The following is a 15,561-nucleotide window of genomic DNA, read 5'->3' on the forward strand; positions in this document are numbered from 1 at the left end:
TAAGTGTAATGCTGGTGGTGTAACAAAGTCTTAGGGGCCCCCCTGCAAGGTAGGCTTCTTAGGTCTCACCTGGAAAGCTAATGCGCTGTCTAGGCGAGACATGTTGTTTACTCTTAGTGAACTTAGAGGCCACACATTACTTCTAATTCACTCTCAATTACTGAGCTCCTGCTGTTTAGCTAAGCAGTCAGCACTTCTCTCTTCTTGCACATGACACTCTCTTAGTGCATGGTCCGAGTACTTGTATTGTTATGTGTGTGCTTTTGGGAGCTATTTTTCTTCTTTTTTTTAAGCCACTCTATAGAGTGGCTGGCACTGTTGTTTTCTCCCTCCCCGTTGTCTGTGTTTGCTTGTTCCCCCTCTCTCCCATTGCTGTGTCCCAACCCAGCACAACAAATGAGCCAGAAGGTCAGAAGGCTTTGTCCAAACCTCTGACTTTTGTTTTTGTTGCAGTTTTTATATAGAGTGCACTTGACCCAAAGGTGTTGGAGTGCTTTACACAAAGCAACATTCATTTTGTGTAAGCACGGGGAGCTTAAGTGATTTGCTAAGGTTCAAGAATGTTGAACCAGCACAGACTCTAACCTGGTTCCCCAGCTCCAAAGTCGAAAGCTTTGGCAGTACCACCACATCCTCTCTCTTTGCATGGAGGTATCAGATGGAATGGAATGAAACATACGTATGCGGTTGTTATGTATGTTTGCACTGGGAGGCTCTGCCTTCTGGGACTTCAAACAAGTAAGCAAAATGCGCTATTTCTCTGCAAAACTTTCACCTGCACAACAGACAAAAAAAAAAGCCTATGAAGTGGGTAGTGCTGGCCACTTCATACTGCTTTTCTTACAAGTGCTGTAATCCACAATTCACCACCCAACTTTCTGTTCAACACCCACACCAGATTGACATAGCCAGTAGCTCACCCGGAGGCGAGACCTATTGGCTCTGCCAATGCAGGTTAAACCAAGGAATCACTGATGCGTGTGTACATTCCTTGCGCACTACCCCTGAGGCCAATGTGCCATTAAATAGTTTATTAAACATAGGGATAATGGTCTCCACTGCACCAGCCAAAATGCTGGGTGGACAGGAGCCAATAGGAGGGCCAGGGCACATTTAAAATTAACTTTCTGTTCTCTTCCAGAGAAATCTCCTAGAAGTTGAGAAGGCCCCCAGCAGTTTGTACTTGAGCCACCCAGGTCTCGAAAGCTGAGGAAATAGAAGAGCCAGATGTTTCCCTGTGTGAAGCTACCTTGAATAGATGCTAAATTGTCTTATAAAAACAAGATAACTTGTCACACAATTTCTGGGAAGCGAAAATGCTAAGTGTACAACGATCTGACCATGTCACTGTATGCCGAGGTCTCCAATGAACTATTTTATATGAAGGTCTGTAATGATATGGAGGTCTCCAATGATCTGACCATGTCACTCTATGCTGAGGTTGCAAATGATCTGACCCTGTCACTGTATGCTGAGGTCTCAATGATCTGACCATGCCATTCTATATGGAGGTTTCCAATGATCTGACCATGCCATTCTATATGGAGATCACCAATGATCTGAGCATGTCACTGTATGCTGAGGTCGCCAATGATCTGAACATGCAACTCTATCTGGAGGTCACCAATGATCTGACCATTTCATTCTATGCTGAGGTTGCCAATGATCAGACCATGTCACTGTATGCTGAGGTCTCCAATGATCTGACCATGCCATTCAATATGGAGGTCTCCAATGATCTGACCATGTGATTCTAGCTGGAGGTCCCCAATGATCTGAGCATGTCACAGTATGCTGAGGTCTCCAATGATCTGACCATGTCACTCTATGTTGAGGTTGTCAATGATCTGACCATGTTACTCTATAAAGAGGTCGCCAAGGATCGGACCATGCCACTCTATTTGGAGGTCGCCAATGATCGGACCATGCCACTCTAGTTGGAGGTCACTAATGACCTCACCATACCACTCTATATGGAGGTCTCCAATGATCTGACCATGGCACTCTATATGGAGGTCGCAAAAGATCTGACCAAACCACACTATATGGAGGTCACCAATGGTCTGATCAAGCCACTGTATATGGAGGTCGCCAATGATCTGACAATATCACTCTATGCTGAGGTTGCCAATGATCTGACCTTGTTACTCTATGCAGAGTTCGCCTATGATCTGACCATGCAATTCTATATAGAGGTCGCCAATGATCTGAGCATGTTACTCCATATGGAGGCCACAATTGATCTGACCATGCCGCTCCATATGGAGGCCGCTTATAATCTGACCAAGCCACTGTATATGTAGGTCACCTATGATCTGACCATGCGATTCTATATTGAGATCATCCATGATCCGAGCATGTCACTGTATGCTGAGGTCTCCAATGATCTGACCATGTCACTCTATATGGAGGTCGGCAATGATCTGACCATGCAACTCTACATGGAGGTCACCAATGATAAGAGCATGTCACTGTATGCTGAGGTCTCCAATGATCTGACCATTCCACTCTGACCCAGCCACTATGGGTGTGTTCTATGATTTTTGTGTTGTAATTAGGAACAGTGCCCTGGTGGTTGAATGAGGAGAAGAGGGGAATAGGTCGAAGGAGAAGGAAGGAACATATTAGAACGAGCTCTGTAGCTTTATGCTACCTGACCCATACAACATAAGGGAACTTTTTAGGAAGTTTTCACATAATGACAGCTTTTCCTAACTGGCCTGGGGAATGCTGAGTAGGGTTGTCATGTTAGTGGTAGTGTAGGGATAGACTAACGCTTTACTTATAACTTGCAAATGAATTCTGATCTTGATGTAGGAGCTCTTGTTGATTGCATTCTGATTTTGGAATTTGTAATTCTTGTCATGCTCCAGAAACCCAAAATGGCACGTAGGTTCAGCTTCAAATTATTTTCTATTTGTCTTTACAACCTCGTTTTGTGATGCTTGCATGTCCAGTTATTTTTGGCTTTGTAATAAATCGAATAAGCTTAGCACATGGAGTCTGCGATTCTTCGAATTCATGAAATTCTATTGTCATAAACCCGAAATGGAAAGGTATTTCTCCCATCTACAGTTCTAAGCAGACACCAAGGATCCATTGACCAAGGGTTCCAGAGAAATGTTATGGAAAGGAACCCGGCCCCATCAAGTGATAGTATGCTCTACAAATCTACACAACATAACATAACATTAACTTCACCTCATCATGAATTTCTGTATGAATTTAACATATGTTAATATTTCAAAATGAACTGTTAACTATTTTGAGACGTAGCCTCAAAATCTTCCTTTTGACACCTATCTATTGAGCATTTAGATTTGCAGAGTTCTCAGGTTTTTCTTCTACCTGGACCCTCCGCTAACACCTGGATGAGTCTTCGGAGGCAGTTGTGCAGTCTACAAGCGCCTTGAATTGAACACATTGAATTGAATGCCTTATGTTTAAAGCTAACCAAAGTTTCACTTTACCTTTTGTTTTTGGCATTGAGAATATATGGAAAATATGTCACCACTGTGTACTTGTGGATGAGCTACACTTGCCACTGAAAAGAGGATTTTTGAATTGTGTTTAACATTTGAGCCTGTGGATTGATCTGCATCAAATGTAATGATCACCTAGGGAGTGATCCAAGTTCCAGCATGACAATTTTCTTGCATCTGTGCAAAGAGAAAAAAGTGAAGGACGGCTTAAAAGAATTTATTTTTCCATTTCAGCAGCCATAGGAACATTTCTTGCTACTACAGACAAAGCTTCTGACTGGTTTTACAACAGATTTGGCATGAATGCAGTATTTCACTCAGATGATGTGTTTGTATATTTGTATTTTAAATCTGTTCTGTGGTTTATAAAATATAAGTACATTTTAAAAATGTGCGAGGTGGGCTTTAAAGAGTTAAGACGTTTTTATATTTGGTTGGTTGGAATCCAAAAATTAAAGAATCCTTCTTTTGTCGAGTAGCAAAAACTGGGACCCAAGTGACATGATTTGCTGCGGCAAAATAAACATTTTTCTAGTGGTGGCCATTCCAGGATGTAGGATGATCCTCACCCCCCCATCCTCAAAGCTCCCTCATTTCAAGAAAGAATTTAGGGGCATATTAGAAAGCGCCAGCGATAATTATCGCAGGCCGTGCTTAGCGAGAATTAGTTTATCGCAGGCTATCTCTGCTTGTAACTAACAACATGTTACTCCAGGGAGATAAAAATTCCAGAGATAGTGAGGTTATCTCCCTTTTGTCGGGAACATCGCTGGTTTTCCAGGGATGTTCCCTGCAAAAGGGAGCAGTTTTCTCTAAAGACTAACATCTGCTAAAATGCTAGGGCATCCTTGCTGATAGCGCAAAGCCGCGCTATTGATGTCCTGACATGTAGTGTATGTCAGGAACGGCCATTTTGCATCTCATTCGAGATGCACAGTTAGGCGTAGTGCAAAAGGGTGCTAACATTCGATTATGCATGTTAGCACCCTCTTGTAAATAGGGCGATATTTTTATCTCCTCTTTTTAGGCTTTTTAAGCCAAAACAGTGGAGATAAAGCCCTTTAAATATTCCCCTAAGATCCTAAGACAAGTGCAGAGGACCAGGGCCAAGACTGAATGGCAGATCCAAGAAAGGAGATTTGGTAACAAGGCTTGCTTCCAACCTGGGTGCCACAAACCCTGGGGAGCTTCACTAAAACACAGATCACCTATGTAGGTAGGAGGAAATGTGTCCAATTAGCTTTTAGGTAATTACGCAAAATTGAGCATAATTATGTGAAATTCATATCCGCCCTCTAGCTCTACAATTGAGCCCAAAACACCTTCTTGCGTCAATTTTCAATGCCAGGGTGAGCTTTGAGCAAAAAAATCTTACAGAAAAATATTGCTTTCCTGTTGCTCCTATTGGTTTGCAATTAATTTTTATTTCAAATGATACGTTTGTGGTAAATGTTTATCACAAAAGAAGTGCAATTACTCACAGTCGTGTAATGGCATATTTGGGGGGATTTTGGATGGCACAAAATTCTGAAAATGATGCAAATGACACTGGCGGAATTTACATTTCACACAGGCCTCCTAGGGAGCGATCAGATCGTGGGATCAGAGACGCCATCTTTCAACAGGTATGGGAGTTGGCAATGCTTGGCCCGGATTCGCAGGGCATGTGCACAAAGCTTGCCTTGGAATCGCAGTTCCACAAATTAGCAAACATGTTAAGTAACCGGTTTGGGTAAAGACAGACTTGGGTGATCCAAACCCTATGCGCAGAGGGGGTGGGTGCGCACAGTGAGTTGGGGCAGGTTCCGGCCGGGACCCAGAGGGATTCGCCTATCCCAGTCATACACATAGAGGGGGATCAGCCTCGCAGGATGGAGTGGACGTGCCGGCCACAGCACCTTGAGCGTAGAGCCGGGCCTGAACCAGCCCTGCACACAGAGACGTTTTCATGCATGAGCAAAGTGGGCTCTGGTCTGGGGCCCCAGGCTGTCAGGGGCCCCATGAGAGAGTCTTGCAATGGTGACCTTGAAAATGTCTTAAACAGATTGTTGTAAATATCGTTTTCCTTTAATCTATTATTAATGTAGGTAATGTGGGGTAGTCTATTACAGACATTTTTCTGACAAATATGTATTTAAAAAGTTTATTTTAGATCAAATATGAGTACTGGGAGATTGTTTGCAGAAATATTGGTGATCTGCTGTAGCTGTGTTAGTATATTGAAAACACACGTCATTGTCCCTGAATATTAGATGTACACACATTTAGAGTTTGTATTAGGTTGTCAGTGCACTGTCAGTGACCGGGCCAGAGAGGGCAGGAATCAGCTGAAACGTGATCGTAAATTCAAAGCTGTTCTGGACAGGGGCCCCCAAAATCTGTTTGGCCCCAGGCCCCCAGAATCCTTAAGATGTCACTGCCTGCACATTGGGGTTTTGGTGTCTGTGGGGTGGGGGGGGGGATAGGGCACAGTTAGCAGCCAGGGGTAAGGTCGACCTCATGGCACACGGCCTTTTCTGTTCGCAGCAGCCCACGGTAGGAGATGGCCGCGAGCTGTGGATTGGGTAGAGAGGCCTAATCCTACAGACATCCAAGCCCCTGCAGCCACGTGTAGATGGGTGTCAAAAAAAATATGGGCTTCACTGAAAATGCACTTTTGTAAATCCAGCGGCAGCCGGTATGGCTTTCGGGTGTCGGGGCGGGCAGGTTGCACGGGGAGGAGGGGTCACGCATATTTAAAAGAAAACATTTTAAAAATGTATTGTTACGCCGGGTCCCGCGTCTCCACTTCTGCCCTTTTCCATATCGGATGGAAGCACAGCCAGGCACCACTTACTAATCACACACAACGCTGCATTGCAGCGTTGTGATTGGTAGGCACTCTGGCTCCCCTGACCTATCACAGTGCAGCAGTGCAGCATTGTGATTGGTGTTGATCGTCCTGGTCAGAGTCTCTACAATGGAATTGGATCCTGGACTTGTACTCCATGCAGGCTGTAATTCAGCCTGCAATGAGAACGATTGCAGTGCGCATGACTGGATTGAGAGCCCGAGACGGCCAATCAAACAGTCATTACGCACTTAGGAGTGACCAAACCACTCCTCTCTTGCCCTGCTCTGAGAGCACAGAATCCCCGCCCACCCGCCCACCTGTCCGCAAGGCGGCTGGAAGCATAAAATGTACATACAGGTATTATCACTTTATGCAGTGGGGCAACACTTGTTCCCCATTTCTGAGGAGCCACCACTGTGTAAATCAAGTTATGGTTGTGACTCAAACACAACAGACCTCGTAAATTCACCAGAAATCATAAGTGATGTCATCAATGACACTATTGTAATTTTCCAGATTCATGCCCCTATATAGGTATAAATCACCATATCCTTATATAGGCATAGAAATCATAACCATACTTAGGCATAGCTCATGCAGTCCAAATATGGCAGGGCTATTTCAACTAGTTCTGAAAATCTACAACGATTTCTTCAGCAGCTAGGGACTTTCCTTGCTCGAGAACTGACTTATCCAAGAACTCATGGAGTTTTCAATGAACTGAGAGTCCTTAATGACGTTATTATGTCCGCCTTTACGTCAAACTCGGCAACTTCAAGGTATAAATATGACCACACTTGCCTTAGCAAACACACGGTGGTTTGGAGCAGTTCGACTATCTACTTGCCTGATGCATCCTGCTACAGCAAGTGCCGAAGGAAGCTGACCTTCCAGCAGACGCACTGAGAGAGACGCTGTCTTTTCTCCTGCCGAGAAATCCAGCTCTAGTATTTTCAAGCTACCCGAGTCTGACCTTCTTCATTCTGAACTAAGGTACGGAGCTGATTAGACCCTTAGAGAAATCTTGGGCAGATTCTTGGCAAAAGAATACTACATTTATGCTACACCTCACTTTGTACCAAGCTTAGGTTAGGTACATCGGAGTAGGCGTATTTTAGACGCACCAGTTGAGTACTTTTAGCCACTGTTATTTATGTATGTATTTATCTATGGTTTCAGAACCATACATTGCTCTTACAGTATTATTTTATTCTACTCTTTCTACTGTATGCATTATGTTTTACAACCAGTTTTACAATTGTAGCAGTTCAGTTATGATTGAGAAAGAAGACTGTTCAATAAAACCTTTTTATTGAAAACGCCTGTCTATCCATTTCTCTGCACCTCTGGGGAAATGAAGCATGCACGATTGACTGAGAGAAATATCTATCTATTGTTTCCACGACTCTGAAGATACGTTTTATCTTGGGGAAACAAAGTAGTCAGGTTTATGCGGTTGTCAGAAACTAATCCCTTCTTGTTTATTCGAGAAAGTTTCTAGTGACCTCTGAGCTAGCTGGCACACAAAATTAAGTGTAGTATATTCAATAGAGACTTAGTCGATCTCAGTCCTACGTCTCATCTATAGGATATACTATTCCAATGCGCAGAGCCTATTGGGAATATAGGAACTACACTACAAAGTGATGTAATCAATTGTGTTATGATGTCATACACAGCACAATGGGCTGCCATCTGTCCATCACTGGGACATGGGCTTTTTGCTCAGGTGATCAGATGTATCTTATGTAGATACTGGAGAAAGCGGCTGGGATCAAATTTTCTGGTCTGTGTAGAGGGAAAATATTGTGATGCCTTACCCAATTGTGTTAACATATGACATGTTACTGATGAGAGTGGTATTATTATATGCTGTGCTCACTATAGGGATGCATTAGAGTCTGTGTTTGCATCGATACATAAGAACCTTACAAACTTACTTGCATTTGTGTATTTGCCTTGATGGCACTTGCACTCGGAGTATCTTGCGTTGTTCGTGCACAGCTCGTTATCAGCACACGCAGGGTCACACTGTGGCACACCTGGAACAACACAAAACAAGAGATCAGAAGCTTGAAGACAGACTGTGAATATTATGGCACCTTAATGACAACACTGCTAAACACACCAACACTGTGCCTAAGTGCCGCCTGGTTATTATTGCAACTTTACAGCACTGCTGCCAAACATGCCAACACTGTGCATCAGTGCAGCCATAATATTGTGGCACCTTCACGGCACTGCGGCTAAACACACCAACACTGTGCCTCGGTGTAGCCTGATTAATATGTCCCATTTACCACTGCTGCTAAAATCACCAGCACTGTGCTTCGGTGCCGCCTGATTACTAGGGCACCTTTATGGTGCTGATGCAAAACACACCAACACTGTGCATTGTTGCAGCCTGATTATTAATGCACCTTTATGGTGCTGCTGCTAAACAAATGAACACTGTTGCTCGGTGCAGCCTGATTACTATGGCACCTTATAGACCCGCTGCTAAACACACCAACACTGTGCCTCGGTGCAGCCTGATTACTATGGCACCCTTACAGCACTGCTGCTAAGCACACCAACACTGTACCTCATGGAGCCTGGTTACTATGGCATCTTTACCACTGCTGCTAAACACACCAACACTGTGCCTCAGTGCAGTCTGATTACTATGGCACCTTTACAGACCTGCTGCTAAACACACCAACACTGTGCCTCGGTGCAGTCTAATTACTATGGCACCCTTACGGCACTGCTGCCAAGCACACCAGCACTGCACCTAGGAGCAGCCTGATTATGAAGACACCTTTGCCACTGCTGCTAAGCACACCAACACTGTGCCTCGGTGCAGTCTGATTACTATGGCACCCTTACAACACTGCTGCCAAGCTCACCAGCACTGTACATAGGAAAAGCCTGATTAGGAAGGCACCTTTACCACTGCTGCTAAACACATCAACACTGTGCATCGGTGCAGCCTGATTACTATGGTACCTTTACCACTGCTGCTAAACACACAAACACTGTGCATAGGTGCAGTCTAATTACTATGACAGCTTTACTGTTGCCAAACTGTTCCCAAACAAGGCACCACAATTAATATGATGTGTTAATGACACAGCTGCAAAGCACATGAAACACGTGCCTCGGAGCTGCACTCCACACTTAGGTGTGGTGTGTTGGTGGCAGTAGTCACAGGGTGTGCACGGGTGCCTACACATACTGGATCCATGTCTGGTGTACACGCAGAGCAGACTAGAGAAGTGAAAGCACCTTTCACTCTGTAAAAAGTCTGTGAGACTTCTCTCGTGTGGTGTGTTGGTTGGAGCAGTCACCTTGTATGCACTGGTGCCTACAGGCACTGTATATACATGTGGTGGGTGCTGCGTATTGTTTAGTTAGCTTATGGTATGTGTGACATTTTCACGTTATTGACATGCTCACGTGTGACATCACATTACATGTGTGATATTGCCACATTATTGACATGCTCACTTGCGTCATCATTTCTAAGGGTGGGCGTAGTTCGCGAAGTAGCGCTACGCGAAGCTACGCGAAGTGCACCTCGCACTACGCGAACTTCACGTAGCACTTCGCGAGATGCTTTGTAGCATGTTCGCACTGTGCAAGTTGCATATTCAATGATTGCACAGTGCGAACAAGCATCCGGCACTGTGCAATCATTGAAAATGGCATCTTGCACAGTGCGAGCTGTAGTTTTCTGCCGCTTGAGTAGATTTTTACTCGAGCGGCAGCTTTCTCAACGCGAACTGGTAGTTTCTCATCGAGAGCAGTCGTGAGCATGCACGACCACTCGCAATGAGAAACCTGACCTGGAGAGTCTCGCAGGGATGTCATTTTGCTTGCTCGCGGTCGCGAACATGACGTTGAGGACCGCGAACAAGCAAAAAATGATCGCTGCACTACACTACGCGTGTTCGCACTGTGCTACATGCAGCTCGCGTAGTGCGAAGTTGGGCAAACTTTGCAAACTACGCGAGCGTAGCGTAGTGCTTCACCCAGGGTTAATCATTTCATGTGTGAGATTTCATTGTTATTGAAATGCTCATGTGCTGCTCTGATGTGGTGAATGTTGATGGGAATTTGCTGGGGGAACAATTTTTGAGAAAACATTTTAAACTTTTAAAATTGCACCCACGAATCTCTGAACTACGCACTCACTTCCCTTTTTACCTGCTCCTCGGCTCACACGCTGTTTGTTCGCGTGGCTGCCGCCATTGGAGAATTCTTGTTGTCACCGTCGCTGATTGGCTGATTGCGAGCCAATCAGCGGACAGCCCCGGCAGAGCTCGTTGTCTCCCGAGGCTTGAAAGCTCACTTAGCCAGTTCACGCTGCTCTGCTGTGGTGAATGTTGATGGGAATTTATTAGGGGACAATTTTTGAGAAAACTTTTTAAACTTTTAAAATTGCACCCACGAATCTCTGAACTGGGCACTCATTTTCCTTTTTACCTGCTCCTCGGCTCACACGCAGTTTGTTCGCGTGGCTGCCGCCACTGGAGAATTCTTGTTGTCACCCTAGCTGATTGACTGATTGCGAGTCAATCAGCGCACAGCCCCGGCGGAGCTCGTTGTCTCCCGAGGTCTCAAATGCATACCGGCTTCAGAACGCGCAGCGGGTGCGCCGCTGGCACGCCGAAGGCGCGCCAAAGGCAAGCCTGTCTGCGTCTGTCCGCGCGGACCGTCGCCAGGAGCCAGGGACCCTGCCCCTCCCAATACTTCAAGACTCTGCTATTCGGGGGAGGAATTATGAGCACTTAACAGGACACTTACATGTAAAACCCATGATTGGGCCCCTACAGAGCACCCCACAACATGTGAGTTATGCGCCTTTAGTCCGGCCCGAGTGATATACTCTACTCCCTATAATGATACTACGCCATCTTACACTCTGTTGAGTATAAACTGTAGCTCCCTATCTAAACATCATGCGGAGGTCTAAACCTCCTTCAGCACCACTCCCCGGAGATTCTCTTCCTAACGGAAACGTGGTTATGTGCATCATCGGGGGCCATACTAGCTCTCGCTCTGCCTACTGGCTATGCCATAAAAAGCATGGACAGAACAAGGGGGAGAGGAGGTGACATTGCGATCATATATAAGTTAACCCACTCGTGCAGCCTATCTCCTGTAGATCTACCTGACTGCCAGAATGCACTTTTTAAAATCACATTAGGAGAAAACTTTACCTTCTCCGGCCTCCTGATCTACCGCCCGCCTGGCCTTCTAAGCGCTTCCGAGAAGCCCTGTCTAACATGGTGACATCCCTTGCTTTACACACTGCCAAAATCATAGGTGATCTTAATCTCCACCTAGAATTGCAGAACGCACCGGAGATTCTCGGCTTCATTGTGGATCTGGCAGTGTGTCAGATGGTTCAGCTGACCCCCGGGGCAACACATAGAGCAGGGCACCTCTTAGATCCAATATTATCAAATCTGTAGATTTTGGAAGTGCTAACTCCCCTCCTATGATATGGACCGACCACTTCTATACGGTTAAAAAAAAGTGGCGTCAAATCTCGGCCCAACCAGCTGCCCTCACTCAAACGATCATGGCACAAACTTAAGGAAGCAGATTTGAGTTCAGCCTTAAGAGCAAAACCTCTGCTACAATCCAACAATATGGACGAGACTGTTGCGTCTTTCAAAAATGGATTATTCAAGCACTAGACATATGCATTCCCACCAAACTCACTTACTCCAAAAGTACTCGCGCCAACACTTGGTTCAATGAAGAACTTACGCTGACAAAAAAAACATGTAAAACTCTGGAAAGATCTTGGAGGAAAACATCTGATACACAAGCAAAACTACTATATAGAACTGCTATTAACTGATACCATAAGCTGGTTCGTAAAACAAGAGCAACTCACTACTCCAGTTTGATCTCGACCAGCATGAATTGGAGCAAAACCATATTCTCGCTTCTGAAGGACCTGACCTCTCCTCCAGCAGAATCTGGTAATACTATCACCTCTAACTCAAACTGTGAGAACTTGGCTACTTTCTTCGTGAAGAAAGTTGAAGATATATACCTAAAACATTGCCCCCAATGTTTGGAACTTGAACATGAATCCTGACTCTGATTCTCCTCTTCTACCATCTTTCCCCCCTATGACCCTTAATGAGTTAGAGAAATTAGTTAATAAAATCAAATCTGGCTCTCCGGCTGACCCTCTAAAACCTGAAGTTTTTAGGAAAATTCAATCAGATCTTCTGCCTACATGCCAAGAATTACTTAATCACTCCCTCTCCACTGCAACAGTGCCAGAAACATGGAAGCACGCTAAAGTAATTCCCCTGCTTAAAAAACCCACACTTGACGATTCCAAAGCAGAAAACTACCGTCCTATTTCATTGCTCCTGTTTATGTCGAAAATTCTGGAAGACCATGTAAATTCTGCACTTACGCAATTTCTAGACACTAACAACATCTTCTGCTTCCGTTCCCAGTATAGCACCGAAACGGCCCTCTTAACGGTTGCTGAACACCTCAAATCTGCGGTGGATGCAGGCAGCACATCTGTCCTGGTGCTGCTTGATCTAAGAGCGGCATTTGACACACTGTTACATGAAATATTACTCCAACGCTTGGAGGAAATTGGAATAGGAAATACAGCACTTGCTTGGTTTGCCTCTTTTCTTTCGGAACGAACGTTCCAAGTGACAGCTCCCCCTTTTGCCTCCCAGACCCACACACTTCAATGTGGGGTCCCTCAGGGATCCGCTCTAAGCCCCACACTCTTTATTATGTATGTGAGCCCTCTGGCCAGCTTAGCCAAAGTTGGGGGAATGTCCCTGGTGTCATATGCCGATGACACCCAACTGGTGTGCACTCTCTCCAACAACCCCACCCAAGACAAACAAAAATTTAAAGAGGTTATTTCTGCTATTGCAGAATGGATGACTAATAATTGTTTGCAATTGAACTCTTGAAGTCAGAAATCCACTTAGTGGGCAAAGATTCCCATCAGTGGACTAATGACTGGTGGCCTCGGACACTTGGTAACCCCCCAGACTCTAAAAACATGTTAAAAAATGTGGGCATCCTATTAGATAAAGATCTGAAGTTTGAAACACATGATAAAACAGTGGCCGGAAAATGTTTGGGATACTCCGTGGTCTGAGACCAGTTCTGGGTCTCTTTGATGCTAAAACACGCCAGCTGATTGTTCAGGCATCTATCCTAGCCCGTCTGGACTATTGCAATGCTCTCCTCCTAGGGTCTAACAAATCGGTGATGACGCGCTTGCAACGAGTCCAGAACGCGGCAGCACGTGCTATCTTTGCTATACCGAACTTCAGTCACGCCTTCAACCTTCTCCATCGTCTTCACTGGCTACCGATTGAGCAGCGATTAAGCTTTAAGACACTCAGTATCATGCATAAGATACTGATAGGTATAGCCCCAAACATTCTCAACGGCCTGTGCACCTTGTATGCACCAGTCCGAGCACTGCGCTCCACCAACCAGTGTCTTGCATACACTCCACGTATACGCAAGGCCAGATCTGGTGGTCAGTCTTTCAGATGCCTGGCACCTAAATTATGGAACTCCCTCCCTTTTTACCATCATGCTGAACCCGATCATAACATCTTCAGACGGCTCGTAAAAACCTGGTTATTCTCTCAGATTTAGTTCCCTCCTAAATTCTCCACTCTGATCTGGTCTTAGCGCTGGGACGCCTTTTTGCCCAGGCAGCCATGCGCTCTATAAATACTTTAATCTAATCTAATCTAATGTGACATCATATTTCATTTGCAACATTTTGAGTGATACTTAACACTCCACATACACTGCCCTAAATTCTCTAGTATGCAATATCTGTGTGTCTCTCAGGACAGGGGACCTCTAAGTCCTATGTGCTCCTTGAACATCACTGATAATAAGCCCTTAAGGTTCCTATTGAGATGTCAGTCCCATGCCCCAGTCACTATTTGGTTAGTAGAGTCAGGCTACCAATCCTCTACCAAGCTGCATATAATGAAACAGCAACAGGGAACATGCAGGGAGACTAGAGGCAGGGTAAGCAACTATGTAGAGAGCTACAAAAGGTGTTAATGAACACAGGCAGTGTAAGCAATTATGGTAGAAAGTTCTAACAAGCATAAATGGGCCCAAGCAGTGTAAGCAAGTATGTAGAGAGCTCTAACAAGCATTAATGGAAACAGGCAGTGTAAGCAACTATGGTAGAAAGCTCTAACAAGCTTAATTGGCACAGGCATGGTAAGCAGCTGTGGTAGAACGCACCAACAAGAATTAAAGGACACAGGCAGTGGTGGTAATGGACACAGGCACTGTAAGCAACTATGTAGAGAGCTCTAACAGGTGTTATTGGACACAGGCAGTGTAAATAACTATGGTAGAAAGCTCTGACAAACATTAATGGACACAGGCAGTGTACGCAACTATGTAGAGAGCTCTAAAATGCATTAATGGATACAGGCAGTGTAAGCAACTATGATAGAAAGCTCTAACAAGCATTAATGGACACAGGTAGTGTAATCAACTGTGTAGAGAGCTCTAACAGGTATTAATGGACAGAGGCAGAGTAAGCAACTATGGTAGAAAGCTCTAACAAGCATTAATGGACACAGGCAGTGTAAGAATCAATGGTATAAAGTTCTAACAGGAATTAATTGACACCGGCAGCGTAAGCAACTATGTAGCGAGCTCTAACAGGTGTTAATGGACACTGGCATTGTAAGCAACTATCTATGGTAGACAGCTGACAGTAGTGTAAGCAAGTATGTAGAGCGCTCTAACAATAAATAATGGACACAGGCAGTGCAAGCAACTATGTAGCGAGCTCTAACAGGTGTTAATGGACACAGGCAGTGTAAGCAGCTATGTAGTGAGCTCTAACTGGTGTTAATGGACGCAGGCAGTGTTAGCAACTATCTATGGTAGATAGCTCAAAGAAGCATTATTGGATACAGGCAGTGTTATCAACTATGTAGAGAGCACTAAAAGGTGTTAATGGACACAGGCAGTGTAAGCAACTATGGTAAAAACTCTAACAAGCATTAATGGACACAGGCAGCGTAAGCAACTATGCAGCGAGCTCTAACAGGTGTTAATGGACACAGGCAGTGTTAGCAACTATGGTAGAAAGCTTGAACAAGCATTAAAGGACACAAGCAGTATAAACAACTATGTAGAGAGCTCCAAAAGGTGTTAATGGACACAGGCAGTGTAAGGAACTATGTAGCGAGCTCTAACAGGTGA

This window comes from Lissotriton helveticus, chromosome 4_1 (assembly GCF_964261635.1).
Source record: "Lissotriton helveticus chromosome 4_1, aLisHel1.1, whole genome shotgun sequence".
Lineage (NCBI taxonomy): Eukaryota > Metazoa > Chordata > Amphibia > Caudata > Salamandridae > Lissotriton > Lissotriton helveticus.